The following is a 13,533-nucleotide window of genomic DNA, read 5'->3' as shown; positions in this document are numbered from 1 at the left end:
CTTCCAAAAGACCGGGTGCCTTCCTTCTGGGGGTACCCGAGTATTATGGAGATGAGAAACATAATAATAATAATAATTTATTTATTTATCAAAAAATTTTGTTACATATTTATGAATAATACATTCCAATTAATACATTTTGGGACTTGATTTAGATATCTAAATACATATTTTTTATAATTAGCTTACTAAATTAAACCACATAGACTTAGGTCGTTCAAAGTCCGAAAACCTTTTTATCTAAACTCTGGGGAACTTTGAAATTTGTGAACAAAAGGTATCCTATTTATTAAGCCGCAGTGTGGTCTAGCTATGTACCAAACTCCGAGACTGTGATTGAGTTACTCAAACAAATATCAAAGAACTTAATACTGAAAGTTTTAAATGTCTATAAATTAGTTTATTTCGTTTTATATAAGACTGGGGACTTGGGGATAACTTACGCTTTGCTTTGATATTAAATTGCCAGACAGAAATTTAATTGCAATTTATTTACTTTATTGTAATCAGTATGTGACAAAGCTATCCACATCCGTTTTAAAGACTAATTAATGAAAATAATAATTGTAAAACTGTTTTTACATTACAAGTTAACAAATTACTTAAAAACAACTTAATATAAGTAACCGCTAGTGTAGTGTAGGGGCTTAACGGAATACTCAGCAAGAGCACAGGCTTTAATAACTGCAGAGCTGATTTCAGTGACACCTAAATTTGTTAAATACATTTTATTAATCGTTAATTAGTAAAGACAAAAAAAGAATACAATACAATTCCTACCTCTGGAAGTGTTCGCGGGAGATGGTGATCTTACTATCAAGCAAACCACAACCTCAGTTGCCCACTCTAAAATAAAAAGAAGAGAATAAATCTAAATTTGGTAAAAAGATCTAATCCCATTAATCTGAAGATAGAGAACAGATGTATAACAAGTAAGCGAGTCATCTGTGCGCTGTGACATTATTCGTGTATTTACAATTGAGTAGCGTTGCGCGCCGGTAAAATATACGCAGTCATAAAGACACAGCGTCGGATATGAATATTATTTCAAACTCCAATGTTGTTAATCTTCTATGTATGGGATTAAAATCTCATGCGTAGAATAAATGAATAGCAATAAATGGTAGAGAAACAAAGCATTTTTGGCGTAGTTTATAATGATAATAGACAGAAGCGGAAAACTGTGATCCCTTACATATTATAGTGGAATCAAAGGTTTAGCTCAGAACCTAAAAGCTTCATTCTTTCAGAATCACTACTTAGAATAAAACAAAAATCTTTAAAACTACGCTACGGATTTTGATGGGGGTTTTTTTAATAGATAGAGTGATTCAAGAGAAAGGTTGATATGTACAATAACATTTATTAAACTACTCCGAATTTAACGCGTGCATAGCCGCGGGCAAAAGAAAAAATGATATAAACTGTTTTTGTTAATGGAGAATGTTCTTGCGACGTTTCAATTAACATTGGTGTTCTGCAGGTATCTATTTTAGGTCACTTTTTGTTCTTAGTTTACGTTTATATTAATAATCTACTTTTTTGTTCGCACGGTGTGTGAAATAATAATATTAAATGACATATGACCTCAAGTGAACGTTAGGTAGTCAAGTAACCTTTAGCTGCAATCAAAGCACTGAAAGCAGTGACGGCTCAGTGGTGAGGACCTCGGACTTTAAATCGATAAGACGGGAATTTCAAACCAGCCGTTTTTCAATTTTCTGCGCATGTGGAAACTGGCATGTCCGAGAATTTCATCTGCCAACCTGCATTTGGCCAGCGTGGTGAATATTGGTCTAAACCCTCATAGGAGGCCTGTGTCCCAGCAGTGAAAACATATATGGGCTGACGATGAATATTTAGCCGCATTAGTTACTTTGACACACGACGCAGGTTTGAATCCCGTTTTTTCTAGGCCTTAAAAATTTTTAGAGCGCCAATTGTTAATTTATCTAACGAAGATGTACATCTATGGAAATAATGGCGTCGGCTTAGAACTACAGGAACCACAGCTCTTGTATAAGAAGTCTTGTTGCATTAATGTATAAACATCGTAAATATGGACGAATGTTATACAAATACGTATGAGGATAAAAGTTTAATGGGGATCTTAGTCTGAAGGACAGTTTTTATGGAATAAGAAACCAATGGTTCGAGTGAAGGGGTCATCGACCTTCATGTAGCTTCCCCGAACGAAGTATTAAACGATTTTCATGATTTATTACGGCTCACTGTTACCGGTAACAATTAAACTAAATACTAATAAAAAAAACATTATTTACGCGAGAAATCAATTAGCACATAAGAAATGAAGTATAACTCGGTTACAGTGTGAAAAACGGAATAAATAATATAATGCATAAATCGTTCTAAATCCAACAGAAGCCTTACATTTCTGCAACAAAACATCATGTTTGCATCACATGTAACTTTCGCGAGAATTTTCACGTGTATTTTTCACTTTCACGTGCGAGATTTTAACAAAAATAAAAAATGAATCAGCCAAATTGTTGCTGATGTTTTGAAATGCTGCGCTTACATAAAGAAATTGACTTATTTAAGTATGTTTAGATTGATGCTACACAAATATGAAATCAAATTGAATTTATATTAATCGGGATAGCAATTTAATACTGCAGCTGATATTAGTGCTGGAATCTTTTGACAGGATCCACACAACCCTGTGAACGAATGCAGAGGCGAAAGCGCGCTGATGTTACCGGCTTACGGGATATTAACCGACAAGCGTTTGTTAACATTTGGTCCAGTTTTTATATAAAAATATACTCATTAAGTTCACTTGTTTTATTTTATTTAGATGTTAAAATTTCAATATAATTACAGCAACTGTAGATAAGGCAAAACGAGTCCAATGGAAATCAATTAATTTAATTTGATTTTATTTAATCAATATCACTCAAAACTACAATTAACATGTAATGGTTTTACATAGAAAAGGAAATAAAGACTGCCAGGTATACTTTTAATTATCATGGGAATTAACAAAATGAAAAATAAATAGTTAATGATATATCTCTTTCAGTTATCGATTCTTAGACGTTGGTCGCCTGAGTTTAATTGAATCTGATTACTTAAGATATTATGTTATTTGTATCCGTTTATTATAAGTGAGTTTATGTCGAGATAATAATTTTTTTTTTCAATTTATTTAATATTATCAAATTACGTAACAAATTTATTCACTTCAAGTTAGTTATTCGTATCGGGTTCGATTGTTATAAGCGGGTAATCAAATTCACAATAAATATCGTATTTCATTGCGAAATATCAAATAATGCTTTCGGTAGGAAATTCATGTTGTTTTTTTTCTTTCTATTTAAATAGTCCTTTTTTTATAATCCTAAACAAAAACAACTATAATTTACGACTTATTCCTATCAGTACAATACTGTACAAAATCCTGGTGATTTGAGAGGTAGATTGGAGAACCAGGAATTTAACAATCCCACCTCGCGTAGATTATATAGTATATTATTTTTGGATAAGTCTAAGTCTTCAACAAGGCATAAACAAAATGAAAACAGGAGATCCACTTCCTCTTCTTATACTTCCCAGCCTATGCCTTTTTTACGTCATCAATACGCTAAAAGCTGGCAACGCATTTGCAGGGGCTTCACCTCTTCAAATGGACGTTGGTGACCTCGTACCATCAGGCGAACCACCAGCTTAGTAGGCCGATGTTATATAAAACAAAAATGTATATCATATTTAATTTTATGATAACGAGTATGTATTAATAAAAAAATATGAACATAAATAATAAACATAAAACACATCGAGAACAAGCCATATATAAATTACTAGCGGTCTAGGCGGCTTCGCCCGTGGTTCATACATAGTATATAGCCTTCCTCAATAAATGGGCTATCTAACACTGAAAGAATTTTTCAAATCAGACCAGTACCTGAGATTAGTGCGCTCAAACAAACAAACTCTTCAGCTTTATAATATTAGTTGTGATTAGCATGTTAATATTATTTTCTCTAAAACATAACAGTGAAAATGTTGTCAACCGCTGACTAAGAACATAAATAAATAAAACTAACAGCGGAACGGTCCCGACGCGTTTACGCGTCATGAGGGATCAGTATTTTGGGACGATCGTCTAAACTGTAAACGCTGTCAGGTTAACTCGCGCTGGCGAAATTAACAGTGACCTGCATGTTTTATTCGTTCATTTGAGATTCGAAATGCGTTTTGTTTTGTACTAGCTATTTGCAGTGGTTTCGCTTGTGTTTTGGCCTGCGATTTCGTCAAAGGTCAAGTTACATTCACATAGAAAATATATGTTTCACCGCAGTAGTTTGAATTTGTTTGAAGATGAGCATAAAATAACCCATATTTAAGTAACCTCCATCCCTCTTCCTAACTGTACACACGAATATTATATCACAACGTTTTACGCCGCAAACGAAATATAAAATAATTTCGCATTTATTATAATATTACTAGTAACGATAATGAAAGAAAATGACAAACGTATCTTGAGAATTGAACTTTGGCTCATAAACTGAAAAATAAACTAGGTTATCGGTTTCGTAAAATTGTATTTACTGTATTAGTACATCAATCTATTAGCAAACCATTATTATTTTCAATGTCCTTCAATAAGTGATAGGAAAATGAAATATTATTAATTTCGTATTATTTGAACTAAGGGCAGACAAAATTATCCATTTGTCCTTCTATATAGGACCAAATATAATTTGATGTATGGAAAAAGTTCAACTGAAAGCAAAGCTGATTATTTATTCATACACACTTAAATAGTATGTAACTCTTAAATGTAAAATAATAAAGTATGTAATGTAAAATAAAAACTTGAAATAACATGCAGCCAAAAAAAATGTTTTCGCTGCATGTTATTTCAAGTTTTAACAAATCTAAAGACATTCCAGCATTTTTTGCGAAATAAATATAAACTTAGCCGGTTCTTACCCCAATTCCCTGATTAATAGCAGCGTCACTAACCAGAACACGAGTTTCGGCTAAAAAACAGTAAAATTTTGCGCAACAAACAGCTGGGTAACAAAAGTTTTGGCAACACTAGGCCAAAACTTTTTACTTAAGAGATAACATAAATCCTTCACTGACTCCGAGGTACTTTGGTGTATTAGAAACGTATTTTCCAACAATATGTGATATTCACGGCTCTTCAAGACATTATTTGAACATCAGCTTTACATACAATAGAACATTTACCGCATCAGTGGATTTTATGTGCTTGTTGCACAAACAGACATTCAAACAAACAGAAATTAAATTTACTAACTATTGTTGTGGGGACTGTAAAACATCCATATTGCATAGCAATTACTATTTCATTACAGTTTTTTTATATTGCTGGTTTAAAGATGGAAACGCGCGTGGCATTTAAAACTCATATCACGATTTGAGCGAATCTAAAAAGAATGATTGTGATCAATAATAATTTGAAAATGAATGCCGCCAGACAAAAATATGAATATGTAGCATCCTCTGGGAATTATTTTAATCCTTAACGTTTCCACTGAGCGAACGATCAAATAGTATCTTTGTGGTTTATTTAAGACGATACGAAAATTTCCAATTAACTCGATGCAACAATAAGAGTGTGGGGAGCAACAATAATTAAACGTGGAACGTCAATTTCAATACGCGTTTGTCGTGTTTTTCTTAAATGTAATTTTTTCATTGTCTTCATTCGTTCAATTCTCTTACTTCATGCTACCGATCGAGGCTTACGATGTTTCTGTTCTAATTATCGCGTTTTGGTTTAACCAAGCTGTTTAAATAATTATTCAAGATAAGTGAGCTTTTGGCGAGTTCTATTTGAGCTTGTCTGCATAATTTTATATATTATTTGAGAAATCAACAGTAAATTCCATTGACCCATATAAAAAACTTACAAATATGTTCACAACCCGTTAACACACTAACAAAATGTGTTCTCGACTCGATAAAAACACTTCTAAAACGTGCAGCGAACAATACGTGTGAAGCAAATAACAATGTGAAACGAAGTTACAATACAAAGTTAGCTCGATGCCGGATATCAGGAAAGTTGAATGAATATGTGATAATGGCACCAACTTGTTTTATTTAAAGTCGGTTTCCTCCTCACTGGATAATCTCTTTACGCTGAGAGCGCAGTAATGTATCCGATTACGCTAGATAAGGCGGATAATGTTTTCTAGGTTTGCGAGTTGTTTGTACAGCTTAATGTGTGTAATGCAAAGGATTTTTTATATTAAATAAAGAATTGTATTTCTTAGGATTAAATCTAGTTGCCAATTCGTTCCAGCTTCTTCTTATATTTGATTTGATGCTAGCATTAAGCATTTGGAATTGAAAAACATTTTAGCGAAACTCCGTTAAAAGCGATTTGGTTGAAATTTTGAACACTTTATAGCAAGCGAGGTCGCTAGTAGTTAAAAAGTATTTCACTTTTAAATATACAAGTGTTTTTGATATAAACAATTCTAGCGGTGCTATACTGTACATCAACGCATTCACATCTTGCTGAAATATAGGATTTTCATGTCTTTCTCTTTACTGGTGGCAAAATAATCAATCTTTTACAGACATTTTATGAAATTACAAGTTAGCAAATCAAACACCAACAAGCACACATTATCGGGGCTGCTTCATAGGAATGAATAGAGCGTCGGTTGGCATTCAGATGAATGGGCGCAGAGTCTAGCAGCATCAGGCACAATGCGCTCTCGGGAACTTCGCGCCTGGCGTGACAATGCAACGGGTTATACTACTGGATGTCGCAGGACATTTCTCGTGTATTCTGGGAGAGAATATGCTATGATAAAATGTTGGTTGGTTGTTTTTGATTCCTTCAGAATTCGTCCATTTATTTTTCACGTCTGTGTGACCGTACGGTATCGCTTGTCGGTGATTCTTTCCAAGTGATCACGTTTTTTCCGGCTAATATTATAAATACGAAAGTAACTATGTATTTCTGTTTGTCTGTATGTATGTTAGTCTCTTTTTGTCGTTTAACCGATTTGGATGAAATGTACAAATATGTGGGACCTGGGACTTGGGACCTAGGACTGCAAAGAACATCGGATATTATCTATCCCGGAAATCCCAAGGGAACGAGAGCTATACTAGGAAAAGCCTGGATGGAAAGCGGAGCGACACCGGGGCAGAAAGCAAAATAGCTAAAAATATTTTAGAAACCAAACGCATCCACTAACTTTTACCCAATTATGTCAGAAATCAACAATTTACCAACATAATGTTTTTATAAGCAAAAATCATTCTAAAGTAAAATATCACATCTGTCACTTGTGACATCTATGGGTTTCAATAACGAGGTGAATAGAAATTTAATAAAAGTCATGGAGAGAGCCCAATGATTTTTCATCCGGCATTTTCCACTTCAACTGAATATAAACGTGATATTTGAGGGAATAAGTGGATAGACGAAGAGTCCAACACATATAATACAGATATATACTATGAAAATGGATACAGATTTAGTTAGCTAGTATATTTTAAAACAGAATTTCGCCTAAGTCTAGAAAAACATAGACAGTCCGGGGAATTCCGCATACTTCCAGTTTCCGATGAATTTCCGGCATGTAAAACTGTCTTTTTTCTCGGCTCCCAAGTTATCTTTATACCAATGTGTACAATTTCATTCAATCAGTTTAATCGAAAATGAGATAGACAGATAATATTACTAGCTTTCCGCCCGCGGCTTTGCCCGCGTAGTCGCAGGAAAGACAGACCCGGTGTGTCACCGACAAAGTTCCCAATCTCTTTCCATTTACAGGATAAAAACTATTTTATGTTTCTCGGGTCTCAAATTATCAAATCACAAATTCTAACAAAATCGTTTTCGCCGTTCTTGAATTATAGCTTGTGGAACTAACGCGACTTTCTTCTAAAATTCCAAGATAAGGGATTTTCCTCATAACATAAGACAAACATGAAAATTTCAAGCTAGCGAAGAAAATGTACAGAATACAAGTTTCATATTACAGCTTACACAGTTAGGCAAAGATAATGTTAAGCTGTTAGCTTTTATTTGAGTAAGCTGATATTATCTTAAATCTCATACTAGCTGTAACCCGCGGCGTCAGTCGCGTAGTAAAAAGTAACCTATATGCTAATCCAGACTTTAATTTATCTCTGTACCAAATTTCATATAGATACGACAAGCTGTTTTCGCGTGAAAGAGTAACAAACATCCACACATCAACGATATGATGTATTTTTATAATTCTGATAGTAAAATAAAAAGATAATAATTTTTGCACATTTAAATAACATGAGCTTGTTAATGTACGATCATTCAATCATGAAATCTTTGTCTTTATAATATAAGTTTCGACTGAATTTATATTCTTTTAGAATTATGTCTTCTTACATATCTTCTAGAAGACTAGCATTCTTATCTAACTTTTGCCCGCAGCTTTGCACGCGTTAAATTGGGAGAAAAATCTCTTCCTCCTTTTTTTCTACGTCATTGAACATATAAACTTTCCTCTTGAATCACTCTATATCTTTTAGAAAAACTATCAAAATCTGCTGCGTTATTTTAAAGTTCTAAGCATATTGCAGACACGCAGACGACGGAAAGCGACTTAGTTGTATACTATGTGTTGTATACTAGTGATATATTTAGTCTTTAAATAAAGAAAATGCATTTATCTATGTGCATTTCTAACTCGCTTAGCCTCATCCAGTTGCGCACACGTCGCGCAGGCGTCGTATCGGAAGCGTGTCGTTTTCCGCACGCCGCGGCGTCCCATCGCCGTCGTTCCGGTTCCGTCCCGCTCCAGTCCCGCGCTTTTGTTTATCCACGATATTGTATTTCTATTGTTTCGTTGAATATACGTTCTATCGAGTACATGCATTGTTCCATCGTCTCCTTCATGCATTCAGTTTTTATGCAATTCGTTTGTGAAATTATTTCTGAGGGAAGTGTTTTAGTTTTGTTGAAGAGAAGAGATTTATGTTCATGTTTTGGAATTAAGAGTACACGGTCACGGTTATGTCTGTCAGTCTGACTGTCCTTCGGACAGTCTCCCCACGACCACGCTCGCTGTAAAGTGTTCGAAACGTCCGGTTTACTAATATATAGATAAATTGCATTTAAAATCCGTTAAAATCCTTTAATTTCTAAAACCAATATTTCTAATACTAGCGTAAAATCAAACACAAGGGAATGCTATTGAAACCATTTCAAGATATATAAAAAGACTAAATAGTAGAGATAAAATCGTGCATAGATATGGTTAATACCAATTAGAAAATAAATTACCGAATACAAAAGTCAATATCGCACGCGAAAAAAGATAACTGAAATCAGAATCAGTGGCGCTTTTAATAACTTTAATTAAATTAAACGGTCGCTAAAAGGTCGTCGAAGTTTTTCCAACAAGAAAAGATACGGTTTTATTCAGTTATTGAGTCGTTGCGGGAGTTTTAAGTTTGTGATTATTTAATTGTATAAAAAGCTATTGTAATACGATTATAATATAGATAGATTCTAACTTCCAACCCGCCGCTTTGCCCGTTAGATAAGGTCCTTCCTCAGCCTCAAAGTTATGATAGGATGAGAAATATTATTAAATTTTAATTAAAAACTTAAAAGATTTACAAATTTATACTGTAAAACATTAAAAACGTTAAAGAAATTATAAGCTTTTATTTTTAGACTTATAGCATTGAAATACTTTATTAATGGGAAATTTTGAAAGAATAGATAAAAATTGATCACGTGGCGGGATTCGAACCCGCGTCTTTTTGCCAGCAAACAAAAGCCGGGTTCCATCGATGATACAATAACATTGTAATCATGGAAATAATGTTTCGTATTGGTTGTGATGGTTCTTAATCATCTCAATAGATGGCGTGGGGTGTCCCTTAAGCACATAAAACCGAAAGTGTAAAAGAAATTAGATTACTGTATCGGGGTCACGGGTAGCCGAGAGGCTAGGCTTTGCTATGGTTTAGCAAAAAGGAGCGGGTTCGAATCCCGCCTCGTGATCATTTTTTTTCTATTCTTTCAAAATTTCACAATATTATAATCTTGTGGATTTAGGGATGAATGGGAATGGATAACGGCAACATTGTCATCATCTTTTGCATATTCACAGAGTATTTTAAAGATATATGTGCTTGAAAATGCAACCCTTCTTTGGGCGCAGTCGGATAAGTAGCCAAGATCAAAAATAATAATTAGCCATCTCATCAATAATCACTTGACATGCTGCTAATTGACCATCAATTAATTATCTTTGATTAATCCCGAGAGAGACTGCACCTGTGCGACCTCACAATAACTACTACTACGCTAACATAATATCGTTTACCGCATGTAACGAAATAGTTATTAAAATTCGTGAGATACACGTTTTCTTCGAAGTGATTTTATGCATTGTTGAATCATTTATTGCATCTTTAGTGAGTTTTAAATGCTTTAATAAGCGTGCACAGTTGGATCTTTGCGAGTAGCTAGTTATCATAGAATAAGAAGTTCCTTTTATTCTTAATTAATTATTAACTGCAACTGCAGGGAAGATGTTTTGGGATTAAGCAAAGCTTCTCCCGATAACAGCTTTTGTTGGGAGAAATTGTTGCAAGTTACTTTTGTCTGATATAAAATTAAAATATAATCCTTTTAAATTGCTTTACTATTCGTGAAAAAAACACATAAAACTATTTCGTAATTTCTGTCTAACTGATGCCTATTACTATATTTTTCGGCTGGTAGGTTACACTGTTTCAGCTTTAACAGCCATACAGACAGAACACACCTATTTATCGTTCATAAAAAGTTGTTACTTCGTTCTTACAAAGAGGTTTCAATTCGATTTATCTCTACAGAGGCTACCTCTTAACATAATAAAAATCCCATTTATACATTTCAAGAGAATTTATTTAAGTGCCAATCAGGGCGGAGCTGAAATTCGACGAAACAATAGTAAAGTAGATTAATTATGGAGTAGAATCGACCGCAAATTGGCGAGCGGTTGGATCGTCAATACCTGAGGGGCTGATAATGGTCTTAATGTAAGGACACACCGCTAATTCTCTCCAGGGACGATCAGGCGCGCCCGACCTTGCTGAATTTGATTATTGATATTTCGAAATAGTTATGTCACACATAATATAATAGTTTCCAGGTGGAAGGACTTTGAAATTTTTGATATTTTAAGAACGTGTTTGTTGCGGGTAGACATTTTTCTGTATTCTGTTTTTAAGGCCGTATGCAAAATGATTGGTACTATATCGAGTTGTTTTTGAGAAATAATTTAATGTTATTTTAACTATTTCAACCATTACAAACAAATTTGTTTCACAAAATGGAAACAGAGTTCTAAATATATATGTCAGTGATAATTCAAAATATAGTGAGGCAGTAAAATGAATTCGATGATTCGTCACTAGACCAGCTCTTAAGACCAATTAAATGAAAACAAAATGACAATCAATATACAACGTTAATTAAGTTTCAACTTCCAGGGTGAAAACGCAATTCCGAAAGCGGCTTTCGACTGAACAACTCTCATCATTCCAGTTATACACTCTCAGCACTCTACTTATGAGTTCAATCAAACTAATTAATGAAAAATATATGATTGGCTCTGCTGCTAGGGTGACTGCTGACCGTCGAACCGCACAGGCGAATCGAGTATGCTTAACCATCGCTTTTTAAGCGGATTTGGCAATAATTTATCCAATTACTTCCTCATAAATTCTTAAATGGAATTGTAGAAGCAATATTCGCGATTACAGGTGAGTTTGAGAATACTTTGGTTGTGATTTTAACGATAAAACAAAAAAATCGATCTATTTAAAAAGAGGATGCAGGTTAGTATTTTCTTGTGTTTGGTTTCACGCGAGTATTATACAATTAGAAATTAAAAACTTTTCAACGGATTTTAAACGCGGTTTATTCATTATATTATTAACCCGACGTTTCGAACACTTTACAGCGAGCGTGGTCACGGGGAGACTGAGATGTTATATGTCTTGAAGGTCATACAAAAATTGTTGTTTGTGAACTACCTCCACCTATTTCTCCGCAGTTGGTATGTGGAGTATTTTTCTGGATGTTGGCAGTATTGGCTGATAGTGTCTTCTGGTCTTTTGGTATGTCTGACATGGGGTTTTAAGTTCTTAATAACAGGATCCCAGGTGTTAGAAAGTTGTAAACCATCTTCTCTATTGAAATTTGGATGTTTTTTAATTTCAATAGCCTCACGTACAAGTCTTGGAAAAAATCTATTTTCTCTGGCGAGGATTTGTGGTTGGTCGAATCGTAGGAAGTGGTTGTTGTCCAGAGTGTGTTCACATACCGCAGACTTCTTGTGACGCCTAAGCTTGATATCCGCAATGTGTTCCTTCAGTCGGCTACCAATGCTTCTTTTTGTTTGGCCAATGTAGGAGAGACCACAGATACTGTCGGACCAAAACACCTACAAAAAAGTCGACAAGGACCCAACAAACAAGGTAATAAAACAAACAACTGACCTTATAAACAAACACAAAACGACATTAAATCTTGACACCAAGTATCTAATTCCATCATGCGCAAAACCTCCAAAGATGTATGGCTTACCAAAAATACACAAAACAAATACTCCATTAAGACCTATTGTGAGTCAAATAGATACACCCACACAAAAACTATCACAACACATGTCTAGGGTGCTTGCTCCCCTCAGAGGTAACACCAGTGCTTTTGTTAAAGACTCATACCATTTTGTTGAGATATTAAAAGACCTAAATATTTCAGACAATGAAACCATGGTTAGTTTTGATGTACAGTCACTTTTTACAAATCTTCCAGTGACTGACTGTATCAATATTGTTAAGAAAAGGTTAACGGAACACAATATGCCACTAGAATATGCAGAGGTACTAGAACATTGCTTAACATCAGGCTACTTATTATGGAATGGTGAATTCTACATGCAGGTTGATGGTGTGGCCATGGGCTCTCCGGTATCCCCCATTGTCGCCGATATATTTATGGAAGACTTTGAGGAGAGAGCCTTGTCCACAGCTCCAGTGAAACCTAGAATTTATAAACGCTATGTAGATGACATCTTCACTATACTCCCAACTGAACATATACCTACATTTTTAGCACATCTAACTCCATACATAATAACATCCAATTCACTATGGAGAAAGAAACAAATAACCGTCTAGCCTTTCTTGACATTTTAATTATGAGGGGACAAAATGGCATGTTTAATCACACAGTGAATAGGAAAGCCACTCATACTGATAGGTACCTCAATGGTGAATCCCACCACCACCCCTGTCAACTCGCTTCTGTCGGTAAATCATTGTTTCAGAGAGCCCGCCACCTCTGTGAAGCTGCCCACCTCAGCGGGGAACTGCAGCATATCGAGCGAGTACTACGTGAAAACAAGCTGCAGAAGCCCCCACGGCATCACAGAAGTCGAATGTAGCCACACACAGTTGAACGACAACCAGCCTACCTACCATATGTGAAGGGTGTTACTGACAGAATTGGAAGAATCCTAA

At 34.8% G+C, this 13,533-nt stretch overlaps 1 long non-coding RNA gene across 1 annotated transcript; it reads left to right on the top strand.

Moving 5' to 3' along the window:
* The first annotated feature begins 12,427 nt into the window (after window positions 1-12,427).
* LOC119833502 lies at window positions 12,428-13,495 on the top strand. Its single transcript, XR_005287961.1, has 2 exons — window positions 12,428-12,486; window positions 13,341-13,495. It is a non-coding gene; the product is annotated as an uncharacterized LOC119833502 (long non-coding RNA).
* Window positions 13,496-13,533: the final 38 nt, after the last annotated feature.

Source organism: Zerene cesonia, chromosome 17, assembly GCF_012273895.1.
Source record: "Zerene cesonia ecotype Mississippi chromosome 17, Zerene_cesonia_1.1, whole genome shotgun sequence".
NCBI lineage: Eukaryota > Metazoa > Arthropoda > Insecta > Lepidoptera > Pieridae > Zerene > Zerene cesonia.
This window is presented reverse-complemented; position numbering and strand designations above follow the sequence as displayed.